Source organism: Somniosus microcephalus, chromosome 24 (assembly GCF_052327205.1).
Source record: "Somniosus microcephalus isolate GS21.2 chromosome 24, FLI_Smic_1.0, whole genome shotgun sequence".
NCBI lineage: Eukaryota > Metazoa > Chordata > Chondrichthyes > Squaliformes > Somniosidae > Somniosus > Somniosus microcephalus.
Genome location: NC_141010.1, coordinates 27732985 through 27745285, shown reverse-complemented (window position 1 = coordinate 27745285; position 12301 = coordinate 27732985). Strand labels below are relative to the sequence as shown.

The following is a 12301-nucleotide window of genomic DNA, read 5'->3' as shown; positions in this document are numbered from 1 at the left end:
TGAGTGCGATGGTGACTTTGACGGCCACTGGTAAGGGGTGTCCACCCGCTCCTCTGGGCTCCAGGTCTTGTTGCAGCATTGCGCAGATGTCACCCACTACCTCTTGCGAAAGTCTGAGCCTCCTTTGGCACTGCTGCTTAGTCATGTTGAGGTAGCTTATCCTCTGTCTGTAGACCCTGTTTGGGGGGTATCTCCTGCGCCGACGTGCTTCCCTGCGCTGGCGCCTTCTGGCCTGTACAGCTTCAGGTGGGTGAGCAGCAGCTTGGCGCTCCTGTTGTTGCTCCTGCTGTTGGTGCTGCTGTTGCTCCGGGTGCTGCTGCTGCCGTGGCTGGTCTTCGTCCGAATCTGATGTCCAGGAGGAAAGGAAATAAATGGTTCCCATGCTTCTGGTATATACCTCAGTTGAGGAAGCGCTCAGTCAAGGTGGGGAGAGGGGTTTCCCAGGAGGTCACACTGGAGATGGGTGTCAGGCTCCAAACTTCCACATCAATGAGTAGGCCTGCTAAAAGCTCCCCCAGACCTGAGACAACAAAGTTCTGCCACCTGCAAATGATCATTGCTGAAAACTCCTTTTTAATGGTGGAGCTGCAGCTGTTAGTAAACCATCCACTTGTGAGGCCACCAGGATTCACTGGCGTGTTCCAGAGGAGACGTGCAGCACAGGGGAAATGTGTTAAACTCACAAAGGCCTGTCAAAATGAGATTATAGAGGCACTTAACTGGTTGTTAAGGGCCTTAAGGGCCTATCCCGCCTCTTGGAGGCGGGATGGAAACAGGGTCTGAAACCCCGATTTTGGGAAAATTGCTCGGAGGCGGGCTGGAGGTGGGATCAGATCCGCCCGCCATTTTTTTGCGATTTTAACACCTCATATGCCTTCAAACCCGCCTCCTCGGGCCTGGCAAAATCGAGCCCATAGATTTTTGGACTCTAGAGGAATCAAGGGATCTGGAGATCGGGTGAGAAAGTGGAGTTGAGGTCATAGATCAGCCATGATCTTATTGAATGGTGGAGCAGGCTCGAGTGGCTGTATGGCCTACTCCTGTTCCTAATTCTTACATTCTTATGAGAAGGGAGAGTCACAAACCAAGGCTATACATAAGGCAAACTTTGAAGAGGTGAGGAATGAATTGACCAAGAGTAGACTACCAAAACTGGTTTCATTTTTTATTAATAAGAAATCCAACTGAAGAACCAAGACCTATGGTGTGGGATGCCATGAAGGTTCAGCGAGGCGAGGCCCGACCAGAGCGGACCTGCGAGGGAGCAGTGAGCAGCTGAGGAGTTTAAAACCGGCGGCAGTTTAAAAGCGGCGGCTGATTCAGCGAGGCGAGGCCTGACCAGAGTGGACCTGTGAGGGAGCAGTGACCGGCGGCAGTTTAAAAGCGACGGCTGATTCAGTGAGGCGAGGCCCGACCAGAGCGGACCTGTGAGGGAGCAGTGACCGGCGGCAGTTTAAAAGCGGCGGCTGATTCAGCGAGGCGAGGCATACCAATTCAGCAGCAGGGGAGAGAGGTAAAAAGTAATGCAAGTGTGATGTCACCAGGAAGCAGGTAAGTGATTGGTTGGTGAGTATTTCTTTCTTTCTCCTTTACATTGCAAGCTTAAATTCTGCGGTTTATATTTTCTTGGGTCTCTGTGGTGTGGTGGGGACAGTTGGTAAATAAGCGCCCTAGAGTATATCTTTAACTGGTGGTATTGAATTGATTTAAATTAATTAAAGGGGTAAGTCATGCCAGGAGAGCCCAGCCCCGTGTTATGCTCCTCTTGCTCTATGTGGGAATTCAGGGACACTGCCAGTGTCCCTGACGACCACGTATGCCAGAAATGCATCTAGCTGCAGCTACTAACGGGCCGTATGGAGGCGCTGGAGCTGCAGATGGATGGGTTGTGGAGCATTCACGATGCTGAGAGGGTCGTGGATTACATGTTTGATGAGTTGGTCACGCCGCAGGGTAGGGCTGCACAAGCAGAAGGGAAATGGGTGACCACCAGGCGCAGCAATAGAAGCAGGCAGGTAGTGCAGGGGACCCCTGTGGCCATCCCCCTTTCAAACAGGTATACCAGTTTGGATACTGTTGAGGGGGATGACTCACCAGGGGAAGGCAGCAGCAGCCAACTTCCTGGCACCGGGGTGCTTCTGCTGCTCAGGAAGGGAGGAAAAAGAGTGGGAGAGCAATAGTGGTAGGGGATTCTATCGTAAGGGGAACAGATAGGCGTTTCTGTGGCCGTAGACATGACTCCAGGATGGTTTGTTGCCTCCCTGGTGCCAGGGTCAAGGATGTCACTGAACGGCTGCAGGGCATCCTGAAGGGGGAGGGTGAACAGGCAGAGTTTGTGGTTCACATTGGGACCAACGACATAGGTAGGAAGAAGGATGAGGTCCTGCAGCAAGAATTTAGGGAGCTAGGTAGCAGATTAAAGAGTAGGACCTCAAAGGTTGTAATCTCTGGATTACTCCCGGTGCCATGTGCTAGTGAGTATAGGAATAGGAGGATAGAGCAGATGAATGCGCGGTTAATGAGTTGGTGCAGGAGGGAGGGCTTTAGTTTCCTGGATCACTGGGCCTGCTTCTGGGGAAGGTGGGACTTGTACAAGTCGGCCGGGTTGCACCTGAACCAGAGTGGGACAAATATCCTTGCGGGGAGGTTTGCTAGCACTGTTCGGGGGGGTTTAAACTAAAATGGCAGGGGGTTGGGAACGTGAGCAGGGAGACAGAGGAAAGGAAAACAGGGATAAAAGCAAAAGATAGGAAGGAGAAAAACAAAAGTGGCAGTCAGAGAAATCAACAGTTTAAATCAAATGTGGCCACAGTAAATAATAATTCTAATAGGTCTAAGAGCGTTAAAAAAACAAGCCTGAAGGCTTTGTGTCTTAATGCGAGGAGCATTTGTAATAAGGTGGATGAATTGGCTGCGCAAATAGAGGTAAACGAATATGATTTGGTTGGGATTACGGAAACATGGCTCAAGGATGGCCAAGACTGGGAACTCAACATCCAGGGGTATTCGATATTCAGGAAAGATAGGCAAAAAGGAAAGGGAAGTGGGGTAGCATTACTGGTTAAAGAAGGGATTAATACAATTGTAATGAAGGATATTAGCTCTGATGATGTGGAATCTGTATGGGTAGAATTGAGAAATACTAAGGGGAAAAAAACATTAGTGGGAGTGGTATATAGACCTCCAAACAGTAAGGCGGAGGTTGGGGATGGCATTAAAAGGGAAATTAAAGAAGTGTGCAATAAGGGCACAGCAGTCATCATGGGTGACTTTAATCTACATATAGATTGGGCCAACCAAATTAGTAACAATACTGTGGAGGAGGAATTCCTGGAGTGTTTACGGGATGGTTTCCTGGACCAATATGTCGAGGAACCAACCAGAGATCAGGCCATCTTAGACTGGGTATTATGTAACGAGAAAGGATGAATTAGCAATCTTGTTGTACGAGGCCCCTTGGGTCGGAGCGATCATAATATGATCGAATTCTTCATTAAGATGGAGAATGAAGTAGTTGACTCAGAGACAAGGGTCCTCAATTTAAATAAAGGAAACTACGATGGTCTGAGGAGCGAGTTGGGTAGAATTGATTGGGGAATGGCACTCAAAGGGTTGATGGTGGATAGGCAATGGCAAACATTCAAAGACCGAATGGATGAGCTACAGAATTTGTTCATCCCAGTTTGGCATAAAAATAAAACAAAAAAGGTGACTCAACCGTGGCTAACAAGGGAAATTAGGGATAGCATAAGATCCAAGGAGAGGACATATAAATTGGTTGGAAAAAGCAATAATCCTGAGGATTGGGAGCAGTTTAGGATTCAACAAAGGAGGACAAAGGGATTAATTAAGAAAGGGAAAATAGAATATGAGAGTAAGCTAGCAGGGAACATAAAAACTGATTGTAAAAGCTTTTATAGATATGTGAAGAGAAAAAGATTGGTGAAGTCAAGCGTAGGTCCCTTACAGTCAGAATCAGGGGAATTTATAATGGGGAACAAGGAAATGGCAGACCAACTAAATACATACTTTGGTTCTGTCTTCACAAAGGAGGACACAAATAACCTCCCAGAGATGCCAGAGGGAGGAACTGAAAGAAATCAGTATTTGTAGGGAAAAGGTGTTAGGAAATTGATGGGACTGAAGGCTGATAAATCCCCAGGGCCTGATGGTCTACATCCCAGGGTACTTAAGGAAGTGGCCCTAGAGATAGTAGATGCATTGCTGGTCATCTTCCAGAACTCGATAGACTCTGGAACAGTACCCATGGATTGGAGGGTAGCTAATGTTACCCCACTATTCAAAAAAGGTGGCAGAGAAAAAGCGGGGAATTACAGACCGGTAAGCCTGACATTGGTAGTGGGGAAAATGCTAGAGTCTATTATAAAAGATGTAATAGCAGAGCACTTGGAAAGCAGTGACAGGATCGGACAAAGTCAACATGGATTTACAAAAGGTAAATCATGCTTGACTAATCTACTGGAATTTTTTGAGGATGTAACTGGTAAAATAGATAAGGGAGAACCAGTGGATGTGGTGTATTTGGACTTTCAGAAGGCTTTCGATAAGGTCCCACATAAGAGATTAGCGTGCAAAATTAAGGCACATGGGATTGGGGGCAAGGTATTGACTTGGATAGAGAACTGGTTGGCGGACAGAAAGCAAAGAGTTGGAATAAACGGGTCGTTTTCCGAGTGGCAGGCAGTGACTAGTGGGGTACCGCAAGGATCGGTCCTAGGACCCCAGCTGTTCACAATATATATTAATGATCTGGACGAGGGAATCGGATGTAATATCTCCAAATTTGCAGACGACACAAAGCTGGGTGGGAGGGTAAGCTGTGAGGAGGATGTCGTGAAACTCCAGTACAATTTGGACAGGTTGGGTGATTGGGCAGAAACATGGCAAATGCACTATAATGTGGATAAATGTGAGGTTATCCACTTTGGTGGCAAAAACAGGAAGGCAGATTATTATTTGAATGGCAATAGATTGGGAGAAGGGGAAGTGCAAAGAGACCTGGGTGTTATTGTACACCAGTCGCTGAAGGTAAGCATGCAAGTGCAGCAGGCGGTTAAGAAGGCAAATGGTATGTTGGCCTTCGTAGCAAGAGGGTTCGAGTACAAGAACAAGGATGTCTTGCTGCAGTTGTACAGGGCCTTGGTGAGACCGCACCTTGAGTATTGTGTGCAGTTTTGGTCACCTTACCTGAGGAAGGACGTTCTTACCATGGAGGGAGTGCAGCGACGATTCACCAGGCTGATACCTGGGATGGCAGGAATGACATACGAGGAGAGATTGGGCTTATACTCACTGGAGTTTAGAAGATTGAGAGGGGGTCTCATCGAAACCTATAAAATTCTGTCAGGTCTGGACAGACTAGATGCAGAAAGGATGTTTCTGATGGCTGGGGAGTCCAGAACCAGGGGTCATAGTCTAAGGATAAGGGGTAAGCCATTTAGGACTGAAATGAGGAGGAATTTATTCTCCCAGAGAGTGGTGAACCTGTGGAATTCTCTGCCACAGAGGGCAGTGGAGGCCAGTTCATTAAATATATTCAAGAAAGAGTTGGATATATTTCTTGAGGCTAAAGGGATCAAGGGATAGGGGGAGAAGGCAGGGATAGGGTACTGAATTTGGATGATCAGCCATGATCTCATTGAAGTGTGGAGCAGGCTCGAAGGGCTGAATGGCCTACTCCTGCTCCTATCTTCTATGTTTCTATGAGAGAGGAGAGGGTAAACGTGGCCCTTCAGTGCTCCCAGTACCAGAGCTCCACGTGCCAAGTCAGGAATTTGGGCACATGTCGCACTCAAAGAAATACATTGGGAGCGCTGAAAATGAAAACGTACCCTTAGAAGAGGAGATAAATCAAGAAGCTATAATTAGGTGATGCCAAAGTTGGGATTTAACAGACTGAACATTGTAGGATGGAAGACTGGGCAAGGTGTAACAGTACATATATTGAAAGATATTCTTTATTGGTCTATCTATCTAGAATGTAAGATCACAGGAAAGAGAAAAGCTCATTCAGATTGCAGTACAATTTAGGTACCTTTCCAGTACCTGCTAGACCATCTACATTTGGTTGAGAATGATGGTAAAGACCAGTGCTGTTTTAAAAAAAAATTATTTCACAACTTACTGAAAGGTGTCAATAAGTTTCCAACGGACTGTGAACAGTACTGTGGATCCCTACATATTTATGTATGCAACTGAACTCCACCCTGAAGAGCATTCCTTACTGCATCAATAAGGTGGAGTTATTCTTCACACCCACTGTTGTGACTCTCCTATCTCAAACTTCTTTATAAAGCACTAAGTTGGCAGTAGTTTTGTACTGTGGCCTTGGTTCATCTACCAAAGAAGCTGAGATTTTCCAGATTCAACAACAACTTGTATTTATATAGCACCTTTAATGTAGTAAAACGTCCCAAGGCGCTTCACAGGAGCGTTATCAGACAAAAATTGACACCGAGCCAAAGAAGGAAACGCTTGATGAAAGAGGTAGGTTTTAACAAGCATCTTAAAGGAGGAGAGAGGTGGAGAGATGGTGAGGTTTAGGGAGGGAATTCCAGAGCTTAGGGTCTCGATGGCTCAAGGCACGGCTGCCAATGGTGAGGTGAAGGAAGTGCGGATGCGCAAAAGGCCAGAGTTGGAGGAACAGAGATTTCTCAACAGCAACAACAACTTGCATTTATATAGTGCTTTTAATATAGTGAAATATCCCAAGGTATTTGATAAGGAGTGTTATCAAACAATTTGAAACTGAGCCACAAAAGGAGATATTAGGACAGGTGACCAAATGCTTGGTCAAAGAGGCAGGTTTTAAGGAGCATCTTAAAGGAGAGAGGTGGAGAGTTGAAGAGATTTGGGGAGGGAATCCCAGAGCTTCAGAGTGTTGTAGGGCTAGAGGAGGTTACGGAGATAGGGAGGGTCAAGGCCATGGAGGGATTAAAACGAAGATGAGAACTTTAAAATCGAGGCGTTGGTGGACTGAGAGCCAATGTAGGCCAGCGAGCACAGAATGGGACTTGGTAAGAATTAGGATAGATTCAATTTGTGATTCTCAACAACTGGAAAGGGCAACAATATTTAATTTCCTTTGGCTGGATTAAATTAATTCCTAAACCTGATGGACAATGATATAAGTTAATGTCTTAAATATCCCCCAACATTAATAATGGAAAATGTAAACTTCCTCATGCAACAACTTACATGTCTGCAATTTCAAATTGTAGCAGAAATCTTTTAATTTGCATCTATTGTGTGCTTGATTTTGAGAACCCACTTGTGTTTTGTCAACTATTACAGTATGGTAATTTGTAGACTTAGGAGAGATGTTTCCTTTAATGAAGGATAGAAAAACTGTCAGCTAACTGATCCAAAGAATCCTTGCCTTGGGTATTCACTAGCTGGTACTTTGGTGTAGCAATTGCATGTTTTTTTAAAAAGGAAAACAAATAACTCTGGATGGATAGAATATAATCATAGCTTTATATTATTTATAACTAATGGAGGCAATATTATTTTGTTTCAGTCCTGTCACCAGATGAAGGTGTTTACTCTTCCTGAAGTATAGGTGTACAGGTGGCCCTCCAATACCTCACCCCATTGATCATTCTTCCTATGAGCCTAAAGTCTTGACATATTTTAACTGGCGATGGCATCACAGCAGAGCCTTACCCTTCTCACCTAACATTAACACACAACATGCACTTCCTGCCAGAGTTACTGAATAGAGATCAAGAGGGTGAACCATGATTGTATTCTCCTCTCCCTAGGCCCAGGGCTACCAAGGGCAATTGTAGAGCTCCAACTGAGAGCTCTGGGGGTGCATAAATCTTTGAAGGTGGCAGGACAGGTGAACAAAGCAGTTAAAGCATATGGGATCCTGGGCTTTATTAATAGAGGCACAAAGTACAAAAACCAGGAGGTTAAGCTAAAACTATATAAAAACACTAGTTCAGCCCCAGCTAGAGTATCGTGTCCAATTCTGGGCACCGCACTTAGGGAGGACCTGAAGGCTTTGGAGAGGGTACAGAAGAGATTTACTAGAATGGTTCCAGGGATGAGAGATTACAGTTTCGTGGATAGACTGGAGAAGCTGGGGTTCTCCTTAGAGTAGAGAAGGTTAAGAGATTTGATTTCATGTTTTTTAAATCATGAAGGATTTAGATAGAGTTAATAAGGAGAAACTGTTTCCAAAGGCTGAAGAGTCGATAACCAGAAGGCAAAGGTTTAAGGTGACTAGCAAAAGAACCAGAGGCGACATGAGGAAAAACTTTTTTACGCAATGAGTGGTTAGGATTTGGAATGCACTGCCTGATAGGGTGGTGGATTCAGATTCACTAATAGCCTTCAAAGGGGAACTGGATAAATACTTGGAGAAAAAATTATGATGAACCTTTATAAAACATTGTGTCCAATTTTGGGCACCGCACCTTAGGAAGGATGTGAAGACCTTAGAGAGGGTGCAGAAAAGATTTACGAGAATGATTCCAGGGATGAGGGACTTCAGTTACATGGAAAGTCTAGAGAAGCTAGAGTTGTTCTCCTTAGAACAGAGAAGGTTGAGAGGAGATTTGATAGAGGTATTCAAAATGAGGAGTCTAGACAGAGTAGATAGAGAGAAACTATTCCCATTGGCGGAAGGGTCGAGAACCAGAGGACACAGATTCAAGGTGATTGGCAAAAGAACCAAAGGAAAAACTTTTTTTATGCAGCAAGTGGTTAGGATCTGGAATGCACTGCCTGAAAAGGTGGTGGAGGCAGACTCAATCATCATGGCTTTCAAAAGGGAATTGGATAAGTACCTGAAGGAAAAAAAATTGCAGGGCTATGGGGAAGGGACAAGGGAGTGGGACTAGCTGAAGTGCTCTTGCAGAGAGCCGGCACGGGCTCAATGGGCCGAATGGCCTCCCTCTGCGCTGTACTATTCTATACAGTGCTGCCTGTGCTGAGATCAGTGAACTCAGCACAAGATGGGGATCAAACCTGCAACCTTCTGGTTTGATTGGCTCAGTACTGTTTGTTTAGTGTAAGGCCTATGCTCTCATACGCTTCGGTGAAGGTATTAACGATGGTTTGGGGTTCGACCTCCGAGTGTGCGCAGACACAAGCGTCGTCTGCATACTGTAATTCGACGACAGAGGATGGGACGACTTTGGATCTGGGCTGGAGGCGACGGAGGTTGAACAGTTTCCCGTTTGTTCTGTAAATTAGCTCCACTCCAGCGGGGAGCTTACTGAGGGTGAGATGGAGCATTGCCGCAAGGAAGATCAAGAAGAGCGTTGGTGCGATGACACAGCCTTGCTTGACCCTGGTCCATACATGAATTGGGTCTGTGGTGGAACCGTTGGTCAGGATCACGGCTTGCATGTCATCGTGAAGCAGGCGGAGGATGGTGACAAACTTTTGAGGGCAGCTGAATTTGAGGAGGACACTCCATAATCCCTCACGGTTGACAGTGTCAAAGGCCTTTGTGAGGTCAAAGAAGGCCATGTAGAGCGGTTGGCGCTGTTCCCTGCATTTCTCTTGTAATTGGCGCGCAGTGAAGATCATGTCCATTGTGCCCCTTAGTGGGCGGAATCCGCATTGCGACTCTGGGAGGAGCTCTTCAGCCACTGGGAGAAGGCGATTGAGGAGGATTCTTGCGATGATTTTCCCTGTGGCAGACAGCAGGGAAACGCCTCTGTAATTACCGCAATCGGACTTGTCACTTTCTTGAAGATGGTCACAATTACGGCCACACAGTACTGCCCCCCGATTATCAAAATCCATGACAAGGCCTTGGACAACATGGACCACTTTCCATACCTTGGGAGCCTACTGTCAACAAGAGCAGACGTCGATGACAAAGTCCAACATCGCCTTCAGTGTGCCAGTGCAGCCTTCGGTCGTCTGAGGAAGAGAGCGTTTGAAGACCAGGACCTCAAACCCGGCACCAAGCTCATGGTCTACAGAGCAGTAGTAATACCCGCCCTCCTGTATGCCTCAGAGACATGGACCATGTACAGCAGGCACCTCAAAGCACTGGAGAGGTACCACCAACGCTGCCTCCGCAAGATCCTGCAAATCCATTGGCAGGATAGGCGCACCAACATCAGTGTTCCCGCTCAGGCCAACATCCCCAGCATCGAAGCTTTGACCATGCTTGATCAGCTCCGATGGACATAATGAAGTGTTTCGAGAGACTGGTCCTGGCTCACATCAAAGCCAGTGTTCCTGCCTCCCTTGACCAACACCAGTTTGCCTATCGGGCAAACAGATCAACGGAGGATGCAATCACTACTGCTCTACACTCGGCACTGAATCACCTAGATGGTAAGGAGACCTACATCAGAATGTTGTTTATAGACTACAGCTCAGCATTCAACACTATCGTCCCCAATAAGCTGGCCACCAAACTCCAAACTCTTGGCCTGAACACTTCCCTCTGCAACTGGACCCTGGACTTCCTAACAAACAGACCCCAGTCTGTCAAATTAGGCAACCACACCTCCCCCCCCCTGACCCTGAACACGGGGGCCCCACAAGGATGTGTGCTGAGCCCCCTCCTCTACTCCCTCTTCACCCACGACTGTGTGGCTGTTAATGGTTCCAACACCATCATCAAGTTTGCAGATGACACCACAGTAGTAGGCCAGATCACCAACAATGATGAGTCAGCCTACAGGGAGGAGGTCCAGCATCTCGTGAAGTGGTGCGCCGACAGCAACCTGGCCCTTAACACCAAGAAAACAAAGGAAATAATCGTGGACTTCAGGAAGTCCAAAAGCGGAAGTCACACCCCCATCCACATCAATGGGGCGGAGGTGGAAAGGGTGGCCAGCTTTAAGTTCCTCGGAGTCCACATCACGGAAGACCTCTCCTGGTCCCTCAACACCTCCTCTCTGGTGAAGAAGGCCCAGCAGCGCCTATATTTCTTGAGGAGGCTGAAGGGATGTAATCTGTCACCCCCGATCCTCTCTAACTTCTACCGCTGCACTATAGAGAGCATCCTGACAAACTGTATCACGGTATGGTACGGCGGCTGTAGCTCCCATGACCGGAAAGCCCTGCAGCGGGTAGTCAAAACTGCCCAACGCATTACCGGCACCCGGCTACCGACCATAGAACATATATATCAGAAACGCTGCCTACGGAGGGCACGGACCATCATCAAAGACCCTACCCACCCCAGCCACAGTCTGTTCGCCCTCCTACCATCTGGAAGACGCTACAGATGCATTCGCACCCGTACGACCAGATTTAGGAACAGCTTCTTTCCCAGGGCTGTCATCCTACTGAACTCCACAAATAAACACTAAAGCCTGCACATCTGCCGATGCACTTTATTATGGTCATATTTATGCTAATATATATGTACAAATGTATGTTGAAATGTTTAAGTGTCCTAATCCAAATTGTACACTCTCGGGAGCCGCAAGCCTACACTTCGTTGTACTGCACTTGTGCACTAACAATGACAATAAAAGTTGATTTGATTTGATTTGACATTGTCCGCATGCCCAATAAGAGACTCCCAAAACAAGCGCTCTACTCGGAGCTCCGACCCGGCAAGAGAGCCCCAGGTGGGCAGAGGAAACACTTCAAGGACACCCCTCAAAGCCTCCTTGAAAAAGTGCAACATCCCCACCGACGCCTTGGAATCCCTGGCCCAAGACCATATAAAGTGGAGGAGAAGCATCCGGGAAGACACCGAATACCTCGAGTCTCTTCGCCGGGAGCAAGCGGAAGCCAAGCGCAAACAGCGGAAGGAGCGCACGTCAACCCAAGCACCCCACCCACCCACCCCTTCAACCACCGTCTGCCCCACCTGTGACAGAGACTGTAGGTCCCACATTGGACGCATCAGTCACCTGAGAACTCATTTTTAATGTGGAAGCAAGTCATCCTCGGTTCCGAGGGACTGTCTAAGAAGAAGACTGTTTACCAATGAAGCAATGTGGAAACTTTTCCTGTTTTAACAAATTGAAGTCTCCTCCATGCCTTTCAAAAATGCAACAAGATACACGTCAGAGGCAATACCTGTAGTTTTCGGAATATTTATGCTGTTTAAAAAAAGGGCCAGTTAGAGGTGGTTGTCAATTGTTCCTCGCGAGGGAAATGCGCCCTCTGTTGATATGTATGTGGAATATCAATTTGAGCAAGATTTAAAATTGACCAAAATGGTATAAAGGAGTGTTGAATCATATCGTGTTAAATTCCTGAAAGGCTAAATCGATGGTATTGCTTTGTGCATTAGGAAAATCTACTGTTTCCTATGGTGTTCATTTAAGAGAGCTTCACTATCTGC

The 12301-nt window shown here is 46.8% G+C and overlaps 1 protein-coding gene across 1 annotated transcript in view; it reads right to left on the bottom strand.

The window, feature by feature from the left end:
• The window catches only part of LOC147101147 (acyl-CoA-binding domain-containing protein 4-like), a 274772-nt gene that overhangs the window by 71793 nt on the left and 190678 nt on the right, over window positions 1-12301 (bottom strand). The gene's annotated exons all lie outside the window — the stretch shown is intronic.